At 38.6% G+C, this 27653-nt stretch overlaps 1 pseudogene; it reads right to left on the bottom strand.

Moving 5' to 3' along the window:
- Nucleotides 1-1481: 1481 nt before the first annotated feature.
- Nucleotides 1482-27076, bottom strand: LOC140824157 (uncharacterized; annotated as a pseudogene).
- Between the last annotated feature and the right edge of the window lie 577 nt (nucleotides 27077-27653).

Below are 27653 nucleotides of genomic sequence, written 5' to 3'. Positions count from 1 at the left end.
GATCTTCAATATCTTTATTTTTGTATTTTTCTCCTCTTTTTTTTTTCAGGAAACATCATTTTTTTTTCAAAATAAGAACTCAAGATCTAATCAATAGATAGTCTCTCTCATTATCAATAAAGCCTCGAAAGCTGTTTTCTCAGTCCTCTCCACTTACTCACAAAATATGTGTGAGTTTAAAATTTTAGGCACTCTTATAAAGTATATCTTGGGCCATACACTTTAATACCTGATTTTATCACAATGGTTAATCACTCAAAAAGATTTCATAAATCATATTTTTATATTGATCAGAATATTAAAATTGACTTTTTTTTTTCAAATAAAAATTAAACATCCTTAGATAGATTAATACATTTTCTAATTTAAACCTTTCAAATATGTAATGTATGATATTTTTGCAAAAATTACAAAGATACAAGCAATAAACATGATTTTATTATAAAATAATATATATTTTTTATATTTTTTTAAATTTTTTTTTATAAGTTTGTTTTCCCCCCAATCAGAATATGACATTGTCCCTAATGTCAAAATAACTATTAATAAAGAGTACATAATGAAAGAGATATCACCTGGAATTTTATTGAAGATAACAAACTGAAACAAACGCAAACCAATCCACGACTTTTGAATCAATGATCCAACTTTCTTTTCTTACTGCTTGTTTGCGACCAATTGATCTTTGTTATCATCGGATCATGCTTATGAACAAAGCTTCAAAATTATCAATTAATTGGTCGGCAGTCGAAGCACAGATGAGCATCCGTCGTGAATTTTCTGAAATTAAATTTTGTTCCACAGCTTTATCAAGAAATGTCAACAAACTGTCATAATAAATATTGATATTCAACAAGCCCACAGGTTTATTATGGATATTAAGTTGTGCCCAAGAAACAGTGTGAAAAATTTCTTCTAATGTACCAAAACCACCTGGTAATGCGATAAAAGCATCAGAATTTTCAATCATATAGTGATTCTTTCATACATAGAAGAAACTTTTAATTCCTCCCCAATCGTAACACATGTAATATTTCCTTCAGCTAAAGCTGTAGGAATAATACCCAAAACCTGACTAGCTCCAAGATGAGCAGATGTTGAAACAGATCCCATTAACCCAATATTACCTCTCCCATATACCAAGTGAATTTTTCTCTCAGCCAATATCTTTCCAAGATTATTCGCTGCTTCTACAAACACTTCATCTTTTCCAGGACTTGACCCACAAAATACACAAATATTTTTCAATGTTTGTGTAGAGGATCCAACCATGTTTTTACTTTCTTTTTTGGTCTGCGAAAATAAAGAGAAAGATGAGAGATTTTATAGGGGTAATATGTTATCATAACAAAAATATGAGTCACAGCTGTAAAAAGAATAAATAGTAAAAACAATAATGACACACATGCATATAAACAGTAATGTGATTGTGGCTCACAATTTTCCTCTGGTTTTACGTCCAGAAACGGCTTCAACGCCTTCTATGAGTCGAGGATATGCTCCCCATCCAATTTTCATATAAATTGGCAAATTGGGTATTTTTTAGTCGGATTCCCAAGACTATGACGCTCATCTTGGAATTGTTTCCATAAACGGAGAAGTTCAATATGCACATGTCCACTAGAATGCGTTTCAAGAGTCAATAAGATGTTATCTAAAGACTCCTTACTCAGCCCATTTTTAATGAAACCAATTTTATCTTCTCTGTTATTGGAAACACATCCCAAAGATCTGCATCGTTTGTCACAAGTCCATCTTGCACACTTATGACAAACCCCTAAACCTTTGGCCCTTCGTTTTTTCGCATAAGTGCTTTTTCCTAATCCAGGTAAATACCGAATAAGCAATGATTGTGGAACTTCTCCTCCTAATCGGACCTTAGCTTCTATTAGAAGACGAATATGTTCTGGAATTCCTTTTTGCATTAGTAATCTCAATCTTTCACACCTTCCTGCATAAACTTTTCTTAGAACATTTTCAGAAACAGAGGGAAAATATTTACAAATTTTTGAGAGAATTTCATCCATTTTGAAAAGAAAAGAAATGATTTTTTTTTATTTTTTTTCAGCAATTGTGGGAAACTGATTTAACCGACTATGAGAGTCACGGAGTACCGTTATCCGCCATTTAACCGGGAAATAAAAAGATTAAAGAAACCTGAAATAAAAACAAACAAAATTAAATGCAACATAAAAATTTAAGGATCAGAAAGAGAAATAAACTCTTCTTGAAAGATTTCATTTTTTAAAAAAGGTTTAAGCCTTTGTCCATTCACTTTAAAAACATCACCATTTTTAGGATTTTCAATATACACAGCTCCATAAGGATATACATGCTTTACAACATATGGGCCTGTCCATCTTGATCGTAATTTTCCTGGGAATATGTAAAGTCGAGAATTATAAAGCAAAACTTTTTTACCAGTCTCAAAAGATTTTCTAAGAATTGTTTTATCATGAAATGACTTGATTTTTGCTTTATAAATCCTTGAATTCTCATACGCGTCATTTCTGAGTTCATCAAGTTCATTAAGTTGCAATTTACGCACTTTGTTGGCATCATCCATGCTTGAATTTAAAGTTTTTATCGCCCAATAAGCTTTATGTTCCAATTCCACAGGCAAATGACATTGTTTTCCATAAACCAACCTATAGGGAGAAAACCAACCTATAGGGAGATATTCAATGATGTTTTAAAAGCTGTTCGATATGCCCAAAGTGCATCACTAAGTCGCAGAGACCAATCTTTTCTATTTGAGTTAACAGTTTTTTTCCAAAATTTGCTTTATTTCCCTATTAGCTAATTCAACTTGTCCATTTGTTTGAGGATGATAAGGAGTAGTTACTGTAGTATCCCGATGCCTAATTTGAGTTAATTATTGGATTAATTATATTTCGGTGGGATCGGAAGGACCGAACAGAGTTCGGATCGTCCGAAGCGGGTTCGGATCGTCCGAAGAGGGTTCGAATCGTCCGAAGACAGGTGGCTGGACACGTGGAAGACATGCAGAGTTCGGATCGTCCGATCAGGGTTCGGATCGTCCGAAGACAGGTGTCTGGACACGTGGAAGACATGCAGGGTTCGGATCGTCCGATAAAGGTTCGGAAGGTCCGAAGTGTACAGTGGATCGGATCGTCCGAAGTGGATCGGATCGTCCGATCGTTGTCTATAAATAGAGGCGCGAGACTTCATTTGTTACTCGCCAATTCCGAGTGTTCCAGAGCGTTTTAGTCGTTTCTGATGGGTTTCTAGTCTTTTCCCGAGGTTTAGGCACTAGCGGGGAGCTACTGGTTTTGTAGCGGAGCTGTACTCTAGTTGGGAGCTAGCGGCATCAGTGGGCTGACTACGGACGCAGACTTGATTCTAGGACTGATTGCTAGGATCTACTGGTTTGAGGTACGAAAGTACTATCCGAGATAGCAGGATTGAGTATGCTTTACTATGTGTTGCATGTTTATATGTTGCATTATTATCTGTCATATGATGCATGGTTTATTATGCGGCATTTGCATAATCATGTTGAGCCTGACTATTTTTGAGATAGCCTGTTGAGAGGGTGCTCAGCCCTCGTTTGTTGTGGATGGTTGGACCCCGTTGGCCGACGGTGGTCAGGTCACCGGTATATCCACAGGTTTATTTTGGTATGGGAGCCACCTCCTGGTGCGACGGCGCAGAGTGCTACATACCTTGACGTCATTTACCTGAGCAGTATTTCGATATACCCAGATCCTGGTATCCAGTACATTTTGCATACATGCATGTCATAGTCTTGTATACTCATGCTTTCGGTGCTGAGCGTTTTATGCTCACGTCCTCGGTTTATCTCTGTTTTGGACACCCTATTCGATGGGGCAGGTCTCAGGTTGGACGGTCCAGGAGGGAGTGGACAGGGAGCTGGCAGAGGTTGACCTGTAGTTGTTGGTATTTGTTCTTGGTATTTAGTTCGATCTGGTTGTTTAAGTATTTTGTACTTACAGATTCGATTGGGTTGTATTACTGTTTTTCCGCTGTTTACCTGATTCAGTTTTAAATGTTAATTTTGCATGCTTAAGTTCTGATTAGTAGGTGATTCTGGAACGGGTCACTACATTTATGGTATCAGAGCATGCATTAAGATTTTGGGATTTAGAACTGTTCTTTTGGGTTTAATCTCTGGTAACTTTTGTAGCTAAGAGATGTCTGGTTTTGACGACGATGCTAGTAGTCATGGCAGCGTTGGACGCTGGGGAGACCACGACGATCGGGAGCGTCGTCGAGAGCATCGAGAACGTCGTCAACACCGTCGTGATGAGCCTCGGAGTTTTAGTATGCATCGGTTCTTGCAGATGGGGCCGAAACCTCTTTCAGGCGGTGAGACCCCGGATGTTGCGGAGAACTGGCTTGAGAGGATGGAGAGCTGCTTCAAGACTTTTCAGTGCTCGGCGGAACAGCAGATTGATACCCTTGATTTCTTGCTGGAGGGTGGTGCGCGCAAGTGGTGGAGGTCTACCTCTGCACCGATAGTTCAGCGACAGGGTCGAGTTCTTTGGGCCGATTTCCGAGCCGCTTTCATGCTGCTTTACTTTCCGCCAGCTCTTCTGCAGACCAAGGCGATTGAGTTGATCAATCTGAAGCAGGGAAGTTTGTCTGTTGATGAGTATCAGCAGAAGTTCTTTGAGTTGCTTCCATATGTTCCGCATGTCAGTGACAATGCTATGGCCAAGTATAACCATTTTCTTCAGGGCCTCAATCAGGAGATTTATGATCGGGTTGTTGTCTGCGATGATCCGACATCGTATGAGGGCCTTGTAAATCGTTGTCGCCAGGCTGAGGGCAGTTTGTTGAGAGGTCGAGCCATGCAGTCTGCTCGTCCTACTAGTTCTTTGGGTCCCCGCGCCCAAGCATTTAAGAAGGCTGGATCTACTTCTTCTTCCTCTGGATCTGGAGGAGTTCACCATTTTGGGAAGAAGAGGGGCCCGTGTCAGCACTGCGGGAAGGATCATCCGACGGAGCGTTGTCGCAAGGTTGCGGGTGCTTGTTACAAGTGCGGTGAGATGGGCCACATGAAGAGAGATTGTCCACAGACGGGCGGAGGATCAGGATCTGGTTCTCAGGCTTCAGTTCATCAGAGGCCACAGCAGGGACAGTCTACTCAGGGTTCTAACCTCCGACCGCGTACTCAAGGGCAGGTCTTTGCTCTTAACCAGGATCAGGCTGCTGAGGAGAACGAGAGAGTTATCGCAGGTTTATTTTTATTATGTGGATTACCTGCTTACGTTCTCATTGACACTGGTGCATCTCATTCATTCATATCTGCGAGATTTGCTAAGCGTCATGCATTACCTTTCACTTCTTTGGACGTTGTGGTATCTGTTTCCACACCGATGGGTCATTCGGTGCTAGCTAAACGTCTAGTTTTGGGTTGTCCTCTAGAGTTTGAGGGTAATGTTTTAACTGTTAATTTGATGATTCTTGTGATGGAGGATTTTGATTGCATTCTGGGAATAGATGTGCTGACTGTGTTTAGAGCTACTGTGGACTGTTATCAGAAGTTTGTGCAGTTTCGTCCAGTTGAGGGCGACAGTTGGTTTTTCTATGGAGAGGGAGCGCGACCCCCGATGCCTGTGGTTTCTGCTCTGAAAGCCTGTCGTGCTTTAGAGTCGGGCGGGGAAGGCTACCTTATCTATGCTATTGATTCGTCCGCAGATAGTGTCGGTATCAGTGACATTCCAGTGGTTTGCGATTTTCCGGATGTTTTTCCCGAGGAGATTCCTGGTTTTCCTCCCGTTCGGGATGTGGATTTCGGCATTGATTTAGTGCCAGGCACGGCACCAATCTCTAGAGCTCCTTATCGTTTAGCTCCATCGGAGATGCAAGAATTGAAACAGCAGTTGCAGGATCTTCTTGACAAGGGGTATATTCGACCCAGTGTGTCCCCGTGGGGAGCACCAGTTCTTTTTGTCAAAAAGAAGGATGGATCTATGCGGCTCTGCATAGATTATCGGCAGTTGAATCGTGCGACGATAAAGAATAAGTATCCGTTGCCACGGATTGATGATTTATTTGATCAACTGCAAGGTACCTCTGTGTATTCCAAGATTGATTTAAGGTCTGGTTATCATCAGCTTCGGGTTCATCAGGGAGATATATCGAAGACTGCATTCAGGACCCGGTATGGGCATTATGAGTTTCTGGTTATGCCTTTTGGGGTGACGAATGCACCAGCAGTTTTTATGGATCTGATGAATCGGGTTTTTCGGGAATTCTTGGATAAGTTTGTTGTGGTGTTTATAGATGATATCTTAATCTATTCGCATGATCAGCAAGAACACGCACAACACTTAAGGATTATTTTACAGACACTTCGCGAGAATCAGCTTTATGCGAAGTTGAGTAAATGTGAGTTTTGGATTGACAGGGTTGTTTTCCTTGGTCATGTCATTTCTAGCAAGGGAGTTTCAGTTGACCCAAGTAAGGTGGAAGCGGTATTGAACTGGTCGCGTCCGACGACAGTAGCCGAGATCCGCAGTTTTCTGGGATTGGCTGGGTATTATCGCCGTTTCATTGTCAACTTCTCTCAGATTGCTAAGCCACTCACTCAGCTCACTCGGAAAGATGTTTCATTTGAATGAACATCAGAGTGCGAAGAGAGTTTCTTGGAACTTCGCAGAAGTTTGACATCTGCGCCTGTTTTGGCTTTACCGTCTGGATCTGGTGGTTTCAGTGTTTACACCGATGCCTCTTTACAGGGACTAGGGTGTGTTCTGATGCAGAAGGAGCATGTGATTGCTTATGCGTCGAGACAGTTAAAGTCTCATGAGGAAAACTATCCTGTTCATGATCTGGAATTAGCAGCGATCGTTTTTGCTTTGAAAATCTGGCGCCATTATCTGTATGGTGAGCGATTTGAGATTTTCACCGATCATAAGAGTTTGAAGTATCTGTTCACTCAGGCTGAGTTGAACATGCGTCAGCGTCGTTGGATGGATCTACTCAAAGATTACGATTGTGAGATCAAGTATCATCCAGGATCTGCGAATCTCACGGCCGATGCTCTTAGTCGCAAGGTGAGGTTATCTGCTCTTCAGACTTGTGCTGTATCTGGGATTATTCAGGATTTCTGTTCGATGGGATTCAATTGTAAGCATCGGAAGGGAACAGAGAGTATCCGTATAGCTACTATTTTGTCCGAGCCAGTTTTGTATTCTCGGATTAGAGATGCTCAGATGTCTGATTCTAAGATTCAGAAATTAGCTCGGTTGGCTGATGGAGATAATACTTCTGGTTTCCACTATCAGTCCGAGGGTCTTTTGTGCTTATCTGGTCGTGTTGTTGTACCGGAAGATGACACTTTGAGGGAAGAGATTTTGTCCCAGGCTCATCGTAGCAAGTTGAGTGTTCATCCAGGGAGCAACAAGATGTATAAGGATTTGAGGACTCGATTTTGGTGGAAAGGTATGAAACGTAATGTTTATCAGTATGTCTCCAAGTGCCTTGTCTGTCAGCAGGTGAAGGCTGAGTATCGACGACCTGGAGGTTTGTTGCAGAATCTTCCTATTCCGGAGTGGAAGTGGGAGCATATCACGATGGACTTCGTGACTCACTTGCCTATGTCTGTGGGGAATAGAGATGCTATCTGGGTGGTAGTAGATCGGCTTACTAAGTCTGCCCATTTTCTTCCGTATAACAGAGATTTCACTTTCGATCGGATGGCACGGTTGTACATTCAGGAGATTGTACGGTTTCATGGTGTGCCCGTGAGTATCGTTAGTGACAGAGATCCTCGATTTACATCTAGATTTTGGGGCAGCTTTCAGCAAGCTTTGGGCACTACCTTGAGTTTGAGTACTGCATATCACCCAGAGACTGACGGTCAGTCAGAGAGGACTATTCGTACTCTTGAGGATATGTTGAGATCTTGTGTGATGGATTTCGGGCCAGCTTGGCAGGATCATCTGCCGCTGATAGAGTTTGCATACAACAACAGTTTCCATAGGAGTATTGGTATGTCTCCGTTTGAAGCATTGTATGGTCGACGTTGTCGTACTCCTCTGTTCTGGGAAGAAGTCGGAGAACGACAGGTCGAGGGTCCAGAATTGATTCAGCAGGCCATGGACAAAGTTCTTGTGATCAAACAGCGGATTAAGACTGCTCAGGATCGACAAGCGAGTTATGCGAACTCCAAGCACAGACCTCTTCATTTTGATGCAGGCGAGAAAGTGTTTCTCAAGGTATCACCTTTTCGGAGGATTCTGAGATTTGGACTCAAGGGTAAGCTATCTCCGAGATTCATTGGTCCTTTTGAGATCTTAGAATGTGTGGGAGATTTGGCCTACAGATTAGCTTTGCCACCGTATCTGTCTAGTGTTCACAATGTGTTTCATGTGTCCTTGTTGAGACGATACGTAGCGGATGAGTCTCATGTTTTGCATCCGACAGAAGTTCAGCTGAATCCGGATTTGTCTTTTGTGGAAAGACCGGTTTCGATCTTAGACCGGAAGGATAAGGTACTGCGGAATAAGACTATTCCTCTTGTCTTAGTGCAGTGGCAGCGCCGAGGTACTGAAGAAGCTACTTGGGAACTAGAGAGTCGCATGCGGTCAGAGCATCCAGAGTTGTTCTAGTTGTAGTATTTTCAGTAATGATTGTAATTTCAGTTGTACTTTCAGTTGTAATTCATTCTTAAGTTGAATGTATTGTTGTTCAGAATTGTCATTCTTCAGACTCGATTTCGCGGACGAAATCCTTTTTAGAGGGGGAGAATGTAGTATCCCGATGCCTAATTTGAGTTAATTATTGGATTAATTATATTTCGGTGGGATCGGAAGGACCGAACAGAGTTCGGATCGTCCGAAGCGGGTTCGGATCGTCCGAAGAGGGTTCGAATCGTCCGAAGACAGGTGGCTGGACACGTGGAAGACATGCAGAGTTCGGATCGTCCGATCAGGGTTCGGATCGTCCGAAGACAGGTGTCTGGACACGTGGAAGACATGCAGGGTTCGGATCGTCCGATAAAGGTTCGGAAGGTCCGAAGTGTACAGTGGATCGGATCGTCCGAAGTGGATCGGATCGTCCGATCGTTGTCTATAAATAGAGGCGCGAGACTTCATTTGTTACTCGCCAATTCCGAGTGTTCCAGAGCGTTTTAGTCGTTTCTGATGGGTTTCTAGTCTTTTCCCGAGGTTTAGGCACTAGCGGGGAGCTACTGGTTTTGTAGCGGAGCTGTGCTCTAGTTGGGAGCTAGCGGCATCAGTGGGCTGACTACGGACGCAGACTAGATTCTAGGACTGATTGCTAGGATCTACTGGTTTGAGGTACGAAAGTACTATCCGAGATAGCAGGATTGAGTATGCTTTACTATGTGTTGCATGTTTATATGTTGCATTATTATCTGTCATATGATGCATGGTTTATTATGCGGCATTTGCATAATCATGTTGAGCCTGACTATTTTTGAGATAGCCTGTTGAGAGGGTGCTCAGCCCTCGTTTGTTGTGGATGGTTGGACCCCGTTGGCCGACGGTGGTCAGGTCACCGGTATATCCACAGGTTTATTTTGGTATGGGAGCCACCTCCTGGTGCGACGGCGCAGAGTGCTACATACCTTGACGTCATTTACCTGAGCAGTATTTCGATATACCCAGATCCTGGTATCCAGTACATTTTGCATACATGCATGTCATAGTCTTGTATACTCATGCTTTCGGTGCTGAGCGTTTTATGCTCACGTCCTCGGTTTATCTCTGTTTTGGACACCCTATTCGATGGGGCAGGTCTCAGGTTGGACGGTCCAGGAGGGAGTGGACAGAGAGCTGGCAGAGGTTGACCTGTAGTTGTTGGTATTTGTTCTTGGTATTTAGTTCGATCTGGTTGTTTAAGTATTTTGTACTTACAGATTCGATTGGGTTGTATTACTGTTTTTCCGCTGTTTACCTGATTCAGTTTTAAATGTTAATTTTGCATGCTTAAGTTCTGATTAGTAGGTGATTCTGGAACGGGTCACTACAGTTACTTTATGAGTAATACCATATTTTTTCATTAATGAAGCAAATGGTTTATTAACAAAGTGAGTTCCCCCATCACTTATCATGGCTCGAGGAATTCCAAATCTACTAAAAATATTTTGTTTTAAAAATTTGATGGCGATTTTATGATCATTTGTTCGACATGAAATTGCCTCTATTCATTTGGAAACATAATATACTGCAACTAAAATATACAAGTATCCAAACGACGGTGGAAAAGGTCTCATAAAATCAATTCCCCAACAGTCAAAGATTTCAATTTCAATGATAGGATTCAAAGGCATCATGTTTCTTTTTGAAATCGCACCCAATTTTTGACAATTTTCACAGATCTTTTAGATTTCGTGGGTGTCTTTAAACAAAGTGGACCAATAAAATCCACACTGCAAGATTTTTGCAGCCGTTTTCTTTGAAGAAAAATGTCCTCCGCATGCTTCTGAATGACAAAATTTAATGACACTACTTACCTCATTGTCGGGTATGCAATGTCGAAAAATTTGATCTGGACAATACTTGAACAAATATGGATCATCCCAATAAAAGTTTTTTACCTCATTCAAAAATTTTCTTTTATCTTGGGAACTCCATTGCGGTGGCATTTTTCCTGTCACGAGAAAATTTACTATGTTAGCAAACCAAGGTGTAGTAGTAACTGAAAATAGATGTTCATCAGGAAAATTATCGTTAATTGTTGTCATTTCACAAGATGATCCTGTTACTAGTCTCGATAAATGATCGGCTACGACATTCTCGATTCCTTTTTTTATCTTTGATCACAATGTCAAATTCTTGGAGCAACAAAATCCATCGTATCAGTCGTGGCTTTGCATCCTGTTTGGTCAACAAATATCTAATAGTAGAATGATCAGTAAACGCAATAGTCGTTGATCCAATCAAATATGAACGAAATTTATCTAATGCAAATATTACAACAAGTAGTTCTTTTTCACTTGTGGAGTAATTCATTTGAGAAATGTTTAAAGTTCTACTTGCATAATATATCACATAAGGCTTACCGTTTCTTCTTTGACCCAGTACTGCACCGACTGCATAATCACTCGCATCGCACATGATTTCAAATGGTAAAGACCAATCAGGAGGTTGCATGATAGGAGCTGATGTTAAATGTCGAATAATTTTATCAAAAGCATTTTGACATTCTTGAGTCCACTCAAATGCAGTGTCTTTTGTTAAGAGGTTACAAATGAGTTTAGAGATTAAACTAAAGTCCTTTATAAACCTTCTATAAAATCCAGCATGTCCCAAAAATGAGCGAATTTCTTTAATGGTTTTTGGAGGGGGTAAATTGACAATGACATCAACTTTTGCTTTATCAACTTCAATTCCATGAGATGACACGACATGTCCCAAAATAATTCCAAAAGTAATCATGTAATGACATTTTTCCCAATTTAAAATAAGACCTTTTTCCTCACATCTTTTTAAAACTTTTTCCAAATTTTCAAGACAATTATCAAATGTATTCCCAAAGACAGTTAAATCATCCATGAAAATTTCCAAACAATTTTCAAGCATGTCGCAAAAAATGCTTAGCATACATCTTTGAAATGTTGCTGGAGCATGGCATAATCCAAATGACATCCTTCTAAATGCAAATGTTCCAAAAGGACATGTGAATGTAGTTTTTTCTTGATCTTCGAGTGCAATAGGAATTTGATAATAACCTGAATATCCATCAAGAAAACAGTAGTATGGATGACCTGCTACTCTTTCTAAAATTTGATCCAAAAATGGTAATGGAAAATGATCTTTTCTAGTGGCGTCATTTAATTTTCTATAATCAATACACATCCGCCAACTAGATGGGACTCGACTTGTTAACAATTCACCTTTTTCATTTTTTATCACTGTGATGCCAGATTTTTTTGGAACTACTTGTGTTGGGCTTACCCACTTACTATCAGAAATAGGGTAGATAATCCCAACATCGAGTAGTTTGAGAACTTCAGTTTTCACAACATCTTTCATGTGTGGATTTAATCTCCTTTGTGGTTGTTGAGATGTTTTTGCATTTTATTCTAAGTGAATTTTGTGAGTGCAAATTAGTGGATTAATGCCCTTAAGAACTTTTAGTGTCCAACCAATTGCATTTTTATGTCTTTTAAGCATATCAACTAATTTACCTTCTTGATTACTTGATAGTTTGGAAGAAATTATGTAGAACCCGTAAATTAGACTACGTATAAGTCATGCATAATTCTAGTATTTAAATTAAAATGATTTTTATTGCTTGACTATTTAAATTCTTTTCTTCAAATTTATTTATTTTACGCAGTAGTCTAATTGTTACCTTTTTAATTAAATAAGTGAGGCCGGACTGGAGATGGAGTATTAAGATAAGTTAATAAAGACTCATTTAAGAAGTGGTAATTTAGCATGTTCATTTCATTTATTTATGTTTAATTATTTTTATGCATTTTAGGCATAATTCATGCATGATAGGATTTGTTTCATGAAATTTTAAAAGTTCGTGCATTAAAAATTTTAAGTTGCATTTCACGATAGAGCAAGGATCGGAGATCGGAGAATTTTCAGAAAATTATTTTAATTACACGATTAATTTTTATAAATTAATTTAGAGCATTTTAAGTGTATTTTTTTCAAAAATGGGAATTTTTGGGTATTTTTACCCGCATGATTTTTATTTTTATCGGTACACTAATTTTATCGAATCGGGGGACTTTTTAAGGGTTCGGCTAATATTTTAAAAATCTTTTCAACTCGATATATTTTCCGGGAGTGGGCTTGGATTTAATGGGCCCACTTTTGGGCTTAAATATTTTTTTTAAAACTTTTAATTATTAATTTAAGGCCCATTACCTATTATTTAATTATATAATATATAACCTAAACTACAATTAACCTAAACCTAATAGTTTTCTTAGCCGACACCACCTCCCCTCTCCCTCCCCTCTCGGTTTCAGAGCCTCTATCGCAGCAAGCCTTCGGTTAAGCATTTTCTTGCAACAAAATTCTCCGGCGCTTCCCCGTTGCCCATCTCTTCGCCGTTCTTGCGTGGAATTCAACTAAGGCACGCTATGTAACATCTTTTCTCCATCATTTACGTAATATATGTCTGATGTGTATGTATATTGCATGAAATATTTCGATCCAGTTCATGGCATGAAAGCTTTTCGGTTTTTGTTCATGTGATGTATTTCTTTGATTGTCACTCACGTTTTTCTTGAGGTTGTTCAAGGGGCTGTATGCTGCTGTTGTTAAGGGGCTGAGGCACGCAAATATTAAGGGAAAATAGGCTGGAGTCATGGTTTAATCGGGTGGGACTCGTGTTCAAAGCATAGGCCGAAGGTGTGGCTTGTTTGATTGGATCGAGAGCTGCTAACGTACCAGCGAGGCGTGAACCCTTCCTAACCTTGGACCAGACCCTGGTGGGGCTGAGCTAAGGGCTGGAACGACGCGACCGTAGCTGGACGTGACAGTAATCAATCGAGTGAAGAGAAAGCTAGCTTTGGCGGGTTAGGCTTGTGTCTTGAGTGAAAGCGGTGGTGCATGGAGTTTTTGCGTGAATTATTTGAGTCAAGGGGAGTCTAGAGTAGCTGGAGTGTGATTGGTTGAGGGTTGTTTTTGGTGGGGGGAAGGATAACACGTGAGAATAGAAGGGAACAAAAGCAATTAAGTGTAAGAGTAGATGCCCTGCAAGCCAACGGTTGGCTAGGGATTTTATTGACTCAGTTGTAATAAACAATCTTTATTTTAATATAATTTAACTTTTTATGGTCTAGTTATACTTTATCTGTATACCCATGCAATCATCATAGATAAAGTCCTTGATTATGCTTTAATACAAATGAATCGTAATTCGATGTTGAAACTCATTTGTAAGCACTGCATATTCTAAATTCGTTCCTAGTCGATACAGCCACCTAAAACATGGATAAAGGTCGCTTGATGTGGGGACCCAGACGCTAATCAAGTTCTTAATCATAATTGGGACTAATTAATCAATTAAAAACAGGGTCTAAATTTTTTTTTTAAAATGCGGAACGTAGTGAAATCAAACTCATATACATATCAGTATAAAATAAAATACAGGTCCTGTATTGCATACACTCAACTACACTAAGGTTTAACAACTAATGTCAAGTGTTCCAACCCTATTATACATTATAATCAAAGTCCGGAATCTCCACTCTAATCACGATCTTTCTTTATCTCCTCAACCATGTACCTTTCCCACCTGTTGTCATGTACACATACAGACAAGACAACAGCCGGATAATTCCGGTGAGAATATAATCCCAGTATAAATCAACGAAACATGCAATCATATAAACAATTATAAAGCATGTAATCAGGTAACAAAGATATGTATCAATATCTGAAACATAATCAATATCAAACTGTCGACAATGCTCGTAACTCCACGACTCTGACTAGATTCAATCCTAGCCTAGGGATCCCGGTTTCCAGACATTGGCATTCCATATCGACCAACAGTAATAGAAAAGACTCCAGTTCTATCCACGTCGATATAGCATCGATCACCAGTAATAGAGAAGCTCTGTTTCTATCCACATTAGTATAGTATCGATCACCAGTAATAGAAGCAATCTGATTCTATCCACATCGATATAACCTCGATCAACAGTAATAGAAAAAGTTATAATTTTATCCACATCGATACAATACTGATCACCAGTAATAGAATGAGCTATAATTCTATCCACATCGATAGCCAATTATCAAGTAGCAGACTATGGCACTTCTGCCAATACAATATCTCATGACATCATGCAATGTGCCCGTGGTGATCCCACCACTATCAGGCACTTCTGTCATAAGACTACTCGTCTAATACCTGCTATCTATAATCAAGAGAACAAGTATATCAATCAAATCAATGCAATATCAATGCAATAAAGTAAAGTATGTGATTTAGGGAAACTCAAGTCTAAACCGACTCAAGTCGATCTCCCAATACCACATTGACTTATACCTTTCTTTCGTCGGTTTCTGGCTCAGTCGAAGTCCTGAACTCACAGCCTGTCTGGCAATGACAATATCAATAATCTCATGTCAATATACCTTTCAAATCAATACCAATCTGATTACTTTTTGAATTTAATTCAAATCATCGGCATAACGGCACAATCTCAGTATTCCCGTCAATACCATATCACCAGATATTAATTACAAATCATAACTCATATCCATTACAGTCTGTAATTCATTCATAATCCAAATCTGTCAGGTATAAATCAATATACCCTAAAAATTCATAACAATTCCTTAATCAGTCCGTTTCTTAATCTGACTTTGATTCTACAATGTCTAACATATCAAGAACATCATATCTGAATCATATTCAATTCAGACAATAGCATAATTTCAAAGCATGTCAAAACGTAGTAAAACTTACGTCAAGTTGTAGCCTACGTTGATAGGATTACAGTACTGAAGTCAGATTACAATTCGGACGGACGGATTTCTCAGAAAAGGCGTAAGGATATTTCACTCTTTTCCCCCGAGCCTTTCTCGATTTCCCCCTTTTCTTTTTCATTTCTGAAGTAAGGATATACATATATATATATCACAAGTTGCATGTTGAAGAAACGTGGCTATTTTTCATACAAATCAGGCGGCGCTCGAGCGGTCAAAAACTACCGCTCGGGCGCCGAATACTCTGTCCAAGTTCTCGGCTGGTCACGCACTGGCGCTTGGGCGGTCACAAAATACCGCTCGGGCGCCACTTCTTCTGCCCGACGCATGTTCTTATTGAACATTGGCGCTCGGGCGGTTATTTTCTACCGCTCGGGCACCAATAGTTCTGTCCAAAAATGCACCCTTCATATGATTTGGCCAATCTAGTCTCGTAATAGCCCGGTTATAATTATATCATTCATAATCAATAATCATCTCAGATTACGATAATTAATTTCTCGGGCATTACACTTGAGCTCGAGACTAGCATCTGTGATGTTGTGTACTGCGTTTCTTGGTAAGGGCATGGAGATGTCCAAACATGCATTCTTATCCTTATTAAATGAAGTATTATTATTTAAATAAGGATTTCTTATCCTTATTAAGAGATATGCATTCGGTGGAAACAAAAACATGAGATTTGAAAAGAGTTCATTGATTTTCGGCTTTTTCCCAATTTTCAAAGGCTGCTCTCGAAATTCTTATTCTTTTTGCAAAAGGTTTCGGCCATCTTAATTTATAGGTATTGGGTCGATTTCTTTTGTGTGTTCTATCTCTACGAAAAATCTTCTACGCTTTCTAGTGCAAGTTAGAAGAGGAACAAGTAATCCGGTCGTGGACCGGATTAGTAGATCGAAGAAGGTTCGTAAGGATTTACAACAAGAGCTACGTCCGCTAATACCGGCGTAGTTGGAGTCAAGTGAAATTCTTCACCAAAGGTATAACTTTTCTAAACATCCTTTGTATATTTGTTTGTTAAAATCATACGAGCGCCTAAAAAGTATTTTGATTGTCAAAATAAATAAAAATTTTAAACTTCCGCTGCGTTTGGGCGAGTAGAAAACCGAGATCCAACAGTGGTATCAGAGCCAGGTTTTTCTAAATCGTATGATTTAATATTGAATAATTTATTTCTAACCACACAAGAAAATTTTTCAGAAAATTTATGCACCACGAAAATTTATTTTTCCAGATTTTCGAAAAAAAAAAATAGTTTTTGCCCGGATTGTTCCGGGCTGCCCGTGCGCGCAGGGCGCACGCGCGCGCTTTGCGGAGAGTCCGCACAGCGCTCGGCGGCCACGCTGGCGCGCGCTGTGCGGAGCGTCCGCACTGCGCTCGGCGGCTGCGCTAGCGCGCTGTGCAGAACATCCGCACAGTGAGCGGCGGCTGCGCTAGCGCCGCGTGCGGAACGTTCGGGCAGCGCGCACAGGGGCTGCCGCCACTGCCCGAAACGTTCGGGCAGCGGGCAGGCAGCGCGGGCGGCTGCCCGGGATCATCTCGGGAAGCGTGCTGGATAATGGGCCTGAATTGTTTGGGCCTAGGGTGCAATTTTTTGTTTTTTTCAAATTTTTGGGCAAAATTGATATTTTTGAAAATTAGCTCAAATTTTTCTTTTAAAAATTAATTTTTGTAAAATTAATAATTTTCTTGTGAAATAAATAATTAGAATATGATTTTAATTGTTTATGGTAAAAATGAGTTTTTTACAAGAAATCAATTATTATTGATTTAATTGGATATTAAATAAAGGGGTTTATTTAATTTATTAAATTCTTTAATAATTAAGGTGGTTTGTGATAAATTATTAGATATATGATTTATCAATTAATTAAATTATTTAATTAATTGATGTTAATATTTGATATTAAATGCATGGAAGATGATCGAGCGCCTTGACCAATGTGTTAGGTGTATGTTAGGATATTTTACTGTTTTTATTCTTTTTATAATATTTGATATTATTAAAGTGGGCCTGATTTATGGCCCGTTCCCACCCCCATGAGATGTATCCCTTATGTGCCATGGCTATTCAAATGTAATTATTAGAAATAGTGGGAGATCAAGACTGGAAGATGGTGGGCCCGATGATCAAGATGAAGACATGTAAAATATTGGAAGCTTTTGTAATAGTTGCATTTGTATCCCTGCATTCACCTAGGTTTGGACCTGGATCCATGTATGGCTCACATGGATCTAATAGTGTTGGCGATCGAACATCCTTATTTATTGTTGAATGTCATATTATGATATATATGTGATATATAGTAGTATGCATGTATGTATATTTTTAGATAATATAGTTGCATGAATCCGACAAACATACAACCTCGTGACACGTGATTTTTAAATTAAAATGATGAGACAATTTTAAAATTAAAATACCTCATTTTGAATATGATTCAAAATTTATATCAAACCGAAAAAGTAAAAATTAAAGGAGTTTAATTTTTCCTTGCCTTCCATCAACCGTGGTTGCATGTTGATCGCTACCCGCGGACAGTGTCTGGCTCATATTATTGGGGAGGCCTGTACGCCGGAAAGCTGTGACTTCCACTGGACTTATGATGTGAATTGAGTGGAACTCCCATGACTTCGGCTCATATTATTGGGGGAACTCATGGCGACCGTCTACTACAATTCAATATTGATGGGTTGGTTTGACACGTGAAAATAAACGACGTCATATTATTGGGTCTTTATTAAACGTGAGGCAAAACACGCGGAGGTTGCATAGGGATGCAATTGGATTCTACCTTTTAGAAATTATAATTGGCTGATATTATTCGGGATTTTAATTGGCTTATTGGACTCTACGTGCCCACTAAGGAAATACGATTTCCCTTTTTCATCAGAGGGTGGTGGAAATGTCAAAATAGTAGGAGGGTAATTTATAAAATGAAATCCATATTTTATATCTTAAAATTATTTTAAAATAATCAGCAACTATTATTCTGTTTCCGTATCAGTATATTTTCGATTTCGTCACATAATAAATTTTTATTATTAACAAGCTAATCGAATCTAATTTTCAAGACTGGTTGGGAAAATTGTTCTGAATTCAGAGAAAATGGCATACACACTAATGTCAGTCCTGTTGAACTGACAAAGCATGAAAGATGGTAGGACCATAGTATGCAAGCTAAAGTGTAACATGCTCGCTTTTACGTCAAATTAACTGTAGGGACAGTTTGAGGAAATATTGAATGCTGTTGACATTCGAATACACATGCAAGAGTTGCATGGTGCATGAAACTCATACAGTGATGCACACCATTTTTAAAAGCTCGTGACTACACGCATGAAAGATGGGGCTTTGGTCCATGAGCATAGTGTACGTATGACTGGGCTTATTGAGAATGTGGTGGGCCTGGAATATGTGATTCCTAACGAGTTACTAGGTAACATGAATTTGTTGTCTTTTCTTCCTCATTTGACGAGGTTATGGTGAACTTCAATTTGAATTAGATAGATGATAGCCATGAAGAGCTAGTCAATACGCTTATAACTCATGAGATCACCATAAAACAGGGAATTGTTGTTTTTCTAATGGGCCTCTCGTCAGACGAAAAATAGCGCACAAGGTAAGGGAAAGAAATGTTCTGCCCCTCACAAGAAAAACAATCCCAATAAGAAGCAAACTCTGAAAGACACTTAAAAGGCCTACAAAGCCCGATAAGTTAGAACATATTTATTTCACAGCAAGAAGTTCGGACATAAGAAATTATATGCGCCAGAAATGTTCTGGAAATGATAAGTGAATGTCAAAGTAAACATTATTTCAACAACAAACAAAAAAAAGGGTTAGATGATCCAAATCCCACACAAATATGGCACGCTAGATTAGGTCATATTTCTCAAAGAAGGATGCACAAACTAGTGGGAGAAGGCATGTTTGACTCGTCAGACATAAATTCTCTACCTGCTTGTAAATCCTGTCTAAAAGGAAAAATGACTAAGACTCCATTCGATGGAAACGTGGAACGTGCGTATGGTCTACTGGATTTGATCCACACAGACGTTTGTGGCCCGCTAAGTTTTAGCACAAAATATGGGCAATCCTACTTAATTATCTTTACTGATGACCATTCGAGGTATGGGTATGTTTATGAAACACAAATCTGAAGCGTTTGAAAAGTTCAAAAATTCAGATCTGAAGTAGAAAATCAGCTGGAAAGAAGTATTAAGACACTTCGATCTGATCGAGGTGGAGAATACTTAAGTGCTAAATTTTGGATTATCTAAAAGAGAATGAGATTCTCTCACAGTGGACTCCACCAACAACACCACAATTGAACGGTGTTTCTGAACATTGTAAGCGAACCTTGTTGGACATGGTTCGATCAATGATGAGATTCACTGAATTGCCTACATCGTTTTGGGGCTTTGCGCTTGTAACTGCGGCAATGTTGTTGAATAATGTCTATACTAAAGCAGTGGATAAAAAACCATATGAGATATGGATGGGTAAAACTCCCAAATATTCTTATATGAGAATATGGGGATGTCCTGCTTACGTGAAGCAGACAGTGGGAGAAATATTGGATAGTAGATCCACTTTGTACTACTTTGTAGGATATCCAAAGAATTATGTTGGATATTATTTCTATCATCCCAATGAAGCAAAATGTTTTTTTCAAGAAATGCCACCTTTCTGGAAAGGGAATTTCTATTAGATAGAAAATGCAAGATGATAGAACTCGAAGAAATTCAAGATACTCCCTCAACTATAGTAGTTGAACCTAATCCCCAACAACCAGTAGTTGAAGTACAAGCTCCTAGAAGGTCTGATAGGGTTATTAGACCACCTGCTAGATATACGCTTCTTCATGAACAAGACCATGATGAGTCTTGTGTTGGATATGATCCAATGAACTTTAAGCAAGCAATATCTAATACCGATTCAACCAAATGGCTTGAAGCCATGCAGTCAAAAATGGACTCTATGTATTCAAACCAAGTCTGGAAGTTGGTAGATCAACCTGAGGAAATCGTTCCTATAGGGTGCAAATGGATCTACAAAAGAAAGCTTGGGGCGAATGGGAAGGTAGTGACCTTCAAAGTAAGACTGCTTGGAAAAGGTTATACTCAAAGGCAAGGAGTTGTCTATGAGAAAACTTTTTCACCAGTTGCTATGTTTAAGTCCATTAGATTACTACTAGCCATAGCATCATGGTATGACTATGAGATATGGAAAATGGATGTAAAGATTGCATTCCTCAATGAAGACATCAAAGAGGAAATTTATATGTCTCAACCTGAGGGATACACGTCAGTAGGAAGTGAGCATAAGGTATGCAAATTTCAGAGATCAATATATGGTCTCAAGCAGGAGTCAAGGAGTTGGAACCTCAGATTTGATAGCACTATCAAAGAGTTTGGTTTTGCTAAGAATCCTGAGGAACCGTGCGTGTACAAGAAGGTTAGTGGGAGTCTAGTGACATTCCTAGTACTTTATGTTGATGATATCCTGCTCATTGGGAATGATGTGGGATTATTGCAATCAACTAAAGTATTGTTGGCCTGTAAATTCTCCATGAAAGAGATGAGTGAAACATCCTACGTATTGGGAATACAAATCTATAGAGATAGATCAAAGAGGATGTTCGGACTCACCCAAGCCACCTATATCGATACCATTATAAAATGATTCTCTATGGAAGAGTCCAAGAGAGGATACTTACAAATGTGTCATGGTATTACTCTATCTAAGTCTTTGTGTCCCAAAACCTTATGAAGAGATAGAGATGATGACACGTACTCCATATGCGTCAGCCATTGTAGTATCATGTATGGTATGATATAGACACGTCCTGATGTTTCTTACGCTCTGAGTGTCACAAGCAGATATCAGGCAAACCCTGGTCCAATGTATTGGAAGACCGTGAAAGATATTCTTAAGTACTTGAGAAGGAATAAGAACTTGTTCATGGTCTATGGGGTGTAGAATTGAAATTGGAAGGCTACACTGATTCTAGCTTCCAATGTGACGTAGATGATTCGAAATCGTCCTCTGGTATTGTATTCATGCTATATGGTGCGGCTGTTTCTTGAAAAGGTTCCAAGCAAGACACCGTTGCGGATTCCACCACTGAAGCTGAATATATTGTTGCATCTGATGCAGCCAAAGAGGTAGTTTGGATGAGGAATTTTGTCCAAGAGTTGGGCGTTATTCCTAATGGAGTTGATCCAATCCCGTTGTACTGGAACAACACTGGTGCCATTGCGCGAGCAAAGGAACCAAGGTCTCATCAGTGATCCAAACATGTACTGAGGAAGTTCCACATCATACGGGAGATGGTGGGAAGAGGAGACATATCAGTTGAAAGAGTCCCCTCAGCAGATAATGTTGCTGATCCACTTACATAGCCCTTGCCAGGACCATTGTTTCAAATGCATCGCGAAACAATGGGATTAAGGGTAGTTGGCTCTAGGGCAAGTGGGAGATTGTAAGAGTAGATGCCCTGCAAGCCAACGGTTGGCAAGGGATTTTATTGACTCAGTTGTAATAAACAATCTTTATTTTAATATAATTTAACTTTTTATGGTCTTGTTATACTTTATCTGTATACCCATGCAATTAGCATAGATAAAGTCCTTGATTATGCTTTAATACAAATGAATCGTAATTCGATATTGAAACTCATTTGTAAGCACTGCATATTCTAAATTCGTTACTAGTCGATTCAGCCGCCTAAAACATGGATAAAGGTCGCTTGAGCTCGAGACTAGCATCTGTGATGTTGTGTACTGCGTTTCTTGGTAAGGGCATGGAGATGTCCAAACATGCAGATGGGTAGTCATATGATGATTATACCGAACAACTCTCCCTCGGACTTTCCAAGTGGTTATCATTCATCGAGAGGATAAGTCCGTGGTTATGATTGTACACCATTAGTCCTTACGACCCGGGACAACACTGAGGCTCTATATGCTAGGGTTGTGCTTTGACTCGTTTACCGGCTCCAGGAGAGTCATCAGGAGGCGAGGTTGGGTACAGTTGCGACACATATAGGAGCCAGTACATTGTAGTCGGGGATTCACCGCTCACCTGCGGGTGTGGATATCCTATGTGATCTGATGTAATAATAGTGCATGGAATCTCTGGCCAGAGTATGAGATGTACGTTGGAGAAGGAGTTCTCCAATAGTACACGCGATGCCACTATTAAAGTTATCACATTGTTATCGAATTAATATGCAACCCTCGATGAACCAATGGTTGCAGATTCGATCGTGATATATGAGATGAAGGGACCGTACTGTATGTTAATCATAATCGACTGGTTCTTGCAGGCATTGGATCGTCGAAATCATAGTGTGCGTCATAATAACAAATAATTTGAAATTGTCACATCGATGATATTGGATCGTCGATCGGGATTATGATGAGATTAATGTAATGGGAGCATGGACCATGAGCTTGTAAGAGTATAAGCTCATCATGCTAATTTATTAAAGTTCAAATGGGGCTTTAATAATTAAATTATATTTTAATTGAGTTAAAATATAGCCCATTAAATTTTAATAAAATATGGTATTGATTTATATAATATGAAAATATTCATGATACCATAATTTAAAACTTGCACACAAAAATCAAAATAATATTGATGCATAATATTCTCAAAATATATGCATAGATTCGAGAACCAAAATTGGGCAAGCAATAAGAATATTTCTTTACCTTAATTAATTGGTTAATTAAGTAAATGAAGTATTAGTATTTAAATAAGGATTTCTTATCCTTATTAAGAGATATGCATTCGCTGGAAACAAAAACAAGAGATTTGAAAAGAGTTCATTGATTTTCGGCTTCTTCCCAATTTTCAAAGGCTGCTCTCGAAATTCTTATTCTTTTTGCAAAAGGTTTCGGCCATCTTAATTTATAGGTATTGGGTCGATTTCTTTTGTGTGTTCTATCTCTACGAAAAATCTTCTACGCTTTCTAGTGCAAGTTAGAAGAGGAACAAGTAATCCGGTGTGGACCGGATTAGGAGATCGAAGAACGTTCGTAGGGATTTACAACGAGTGCTACGTCCGCTAATACCGGCGTAGTTAGAGTCAAGTGAAATTCTTCACCAAAGGTATAACTTTTCTAAACATCCTTTGTATATTTGTTTGTTAAAATCATACGAGCACCTAAAAAGTATTTTGATTGTCAAAATAAATAAAAATTTTAAAATTCCGCTGCGTTTGGACGTGTAGAAAACCGAGATCCAACATTAAGAAGTGAGTGATGTGTTGGGAAATAAGGCTACAAGAGAGGGACCGAGAGTTTGATATTTTTCTGGAATTCAACCGTGAGTTGTAGGGGCTGATGTGGGAGTTTTTAGGACCTTTTAAGTTTTTTTTAAGTTATGTTAAAAAGTGGAAAAAAATTTGGTTGAGTTTTGGTTTGATTCGGATAAAAAAAAAACCGGGACTCCGACGAATTAGTTAAATTGTGATTTCGGCTCGAGTTTACGTCTAAGAATACTTTTAATAATGTTTTGGGACATTTTAAGAAGTTCGGTAAGTTTCGGGTAAATTTTGGAGGTCCAGGGATGAAACGATAATTTTTGGGTTTCCAGGGGCAAAATGGTCATTTTGCACCCGGGGTGAGATTTTGATCCTGGCAGCGCCCTGAGCACAAATCATGATATTTTTAAATGTTCATGCATCACGTTTACGATTTTTACGCTATTATAATAATTATGGTGCATGCTTGGTTTAAAAGAATTAAGAGAGAAAAAGTAAGAAAGTGAAGAGCACTCCGTCTCCGCCGCGCCACGTCGTTATTTCGTTTGTTTTCTGTCAAAACAAACCAAGGCATGTTTATATCTTCTTTCACTCTTCAATCAAGTCATATAGGTATTTTTAAATATCGCAAGTACATGATTTTAATGCAAGAAGATCGATATTGTTCATATTTAATGATGTTATTTAATTATATTACGTGCAAAAATATTCAAATTTTGAGATTTATGCGATATTGCTTGTGGTCACTTTACTATCATGATTAAATCTGGTCGCAAGTTACCGGTCCGGTCGTCAGTTACCGGTTATGAGAGCATTACTAAGTCCTGTCGCCAGTTACAGGCCCGGTCGCCAGTTTCCGGTCAGTTCAGTTGTTTCACCCAGTACTGTGGCAGTGGTCTGATCAGACGTACATTACTAAGTCATGTCGCCAGTTACAGGCCCGGTCGCCAGTTACCGGTCAGTTCAGTTCAGGGACCACATGCGTAGACCATAATCTCACCAGAAATTTTATTGCAAGTTATTTCAGTACATAGCTCCAAGGAGCAAACATTTTTACCATGAGTTTTTCAGTTCATCTATGCACGTATTATAATTGCTCATGATAAATTATTTTCACGATTATGCCTCATGACATGATCATTTTACTCCCATGCAAATTTTATTTTACTATTTACTCGTTATTTATGTTATATGCATGCTGAGTCTTTAGGCTCACTAGACTTGATTGTTGTAGGTGCTGATGATGTCGGGACCGAGGGCGAGGACCAGTAAGCAGGCTCGAGTCGGCAGTAGTAGGACCCGAGGACCTCAGTTCAGCATTTATTATTTTTCATTCACACCAAGTTTTTATGTTGCTGAATTATTTTTAAGTCATTATTTTGCAAACATTAGATTTTTTTCTGCTGCTATTTTGAATATCAAACATTTTTATCAGTTTAACTTATGATTGAGACATTTTAATTATTTAAAAAGAAAATTTTAAATTTTTCCTCAAATTTTCAAACACGAATTTTCGGGCTGTTATAAATTACCACCGGATATGTTTTATCTTCTCCAAGAAATGCATACTTCAATTCTTCTGGCAAGGGTTTTAACTCCAATATGGGTGGTTCGTCTTTGTTCTCATATTTTGCCTCAAATTCTTTTTCTGATCCTGGTAACGGGTGATACCTAATAAAATCATCAAGATCAATTTCAATATTTTCTTTAACAGTATCGATTGAAAAAATATCTAATTGGTCACGAGTACTCCCTTCTTGAATGTTTTCTTCCACAAGAGTTTCAATAAGATTTTCATCTTCACTTTCATCTCCTTTGTCATGTGGTTGCTTACAAAGATTAAACACATTAAGCTCCAAGGTCATGTTACCAAATGACAACTTCATTATTCCATTCCTGCAATTTATAAGAGCATTAGAAGTTGCTAAAAATGGACGACCTAAAATTACAGGAATTGCATTACAAGCTTCAATAGGTTTTGTATCTAAAACTATGAAATCGACAGGATATACAAAGTTATCAACTTGGACCAACACGTCTTCTACCATACCTCTTGGCACTTTAACAGATCTATCAGCAAGTAAAAGTGTTACCGAAGTAGGTTTTAACTCGCCTAGATTGAGTTATTGATAAACTGAATATGGAAGTAAATTCACACTAGCTCCAAGGTCAAGCAATGCTTTTTTAATTTTTCGTTCTCCAGTAATACAAGAAATAGTAGGACAACCTGGGTCTTTGTATTTCAAAGTATTATTATTTTGAATGATTTCACTTACTTGTTCGGCTAAAAATGTTTTCTTTTTCACATTCAATTTTCTTTTAACAGTGCACAAGTCTTTCAAAATTTTGGCATATGATGGTACCTGTTTTATTGCATCTAATAAAGGAATATTAACTTTTACTTGTTTAAAAATATCATATATCAGAATTCAAATTTGATTTTTTTGTATTTTTTAATGCATGAGGGAATGGTGGTGACACTGTCTGTTGAACCTCCTCTTCGCAAGTTATGGGTTCCACTTCCTTACCCTTTGAAGTTGATTTATCATCATCTTCACAAGGTTCAAGAATGGATTTTTCCACAACCTTACCACTTCGAAGGGTAATAACAGATTTTACCTGATCTATCGGTTGAGTTCCAGAAGTTCCAGTTTGTGAATGATGATCCTTGGGATTAGGCAGAGGTTGTGAAGGAAATTTACCTTTTTCATGAACATTAAGTGCAGATGCAAATTTAGCAAGAGTATCTTTCAAATCTGTCATGGTTTGAGCAGTTTGAGTATTGATAGACTCTTGCTTTGCAATGAATGAATTCAATAAATCTTCCAAATTCCTTTTAGGTGGAGGAACATAAGGTGCATAATTTTGAAAATTTTGTTGATTTTGGAAATGTGGTTGTGAAAATTGTCCAGCATTATCATTCCTCCAACTAAAATTTGGATGATTTCGCCAACCTGGATTGCAACTTTGAGAAAATGGTTCAAAATTTGGCCTTTTGAAATTGTTCAAAACATTGGCTTGTTCATGGAGACATTCTTTAAAAGTGGACAAAGTGGGACAATCTTTTGTAAAATGATCACTTGTATCACAGATGTGACACACAATTTCTTGTACAGATTTTAATTGACCATTCTTTTTCAATTCAAGTGCCTCAACATTTCTTGCCAAAGAGGTAAATCAAGATTGAAGATCATGTTCATCTTTGAGAGTGTACATACCTCCACCAGATGTAGGAGATTGAATCTTGTTTGATGGTTCGATTGTACCTATAGTGTCCCAATTTTGAGCATTTTCAGCTAATGAATCGAGATACTCAATTGCCTCGTTTGGATCTTTATCTTCAAATGTTCCATTACATATAAATTCAACCATTTGCCTAAGCCTTCATAAAATTGAGAAAAAACCCTCCAAATTTCAAAACCATGATGTGGACAAAGATTAAGCAATTCTTTGTATCTATCCCAACACTGATAAAAATTTTCTCCTTGTTTTTGAGTGAAAGTGATGATTTGCCTTTTGAAAGAATTTGTTCTATGAGATGGAAAAAACTTTTTCAAAAATTGTTGTTGCAATTCATCCCAAGTTCGAATGGATACCCATCTAAGATTTTGTAGCCAAGTTTTAGCTTTATCTTTTAAAGAAAAAGGAAAAATCTTAAGTCGAATGGTGTTCATGCTACAATTTAGATCATTATATGTGTTGCACACTTCTTCAAACTCTCATAAATGCATGTATGGATTTTCAGAATATAAGCCATGAAAGTTGGGTAAAATTTGGATAATACCAGGCTTAAAATTGAAATGAGATTTATCAGGGGGAAAAACTAGACATGAAGGTGCACTAGTACGTGTAGGATTCATGTGATCTCTAAGTGTTCTTCGTCTATAATGATCATGTTGAGATTGAATTTCATCTTCATTTTCTTGGATGGGTTCTTCCGCCATGTTTT

This window comes from Primulina eburnea, chromosome 2 (assembly GCF_022965805.1).
Source record: "Primulina eburnea isolate SZY01 chromosome 2, ASM2296580v1, whole genome shotgun sequence".
Taxonomy (NCBI): Eukaryota; Viridiplantae; Streptophyta; class Magnoliopsida; order Lamiales; family Gesneriaceae; genus Primulina; species Primulina eburnea.
The sequence above is the reverse complement of the archived record's forward strand: the minus strand, read 5'-3'. Positions and strand labels throughout refer to the sequence as shown.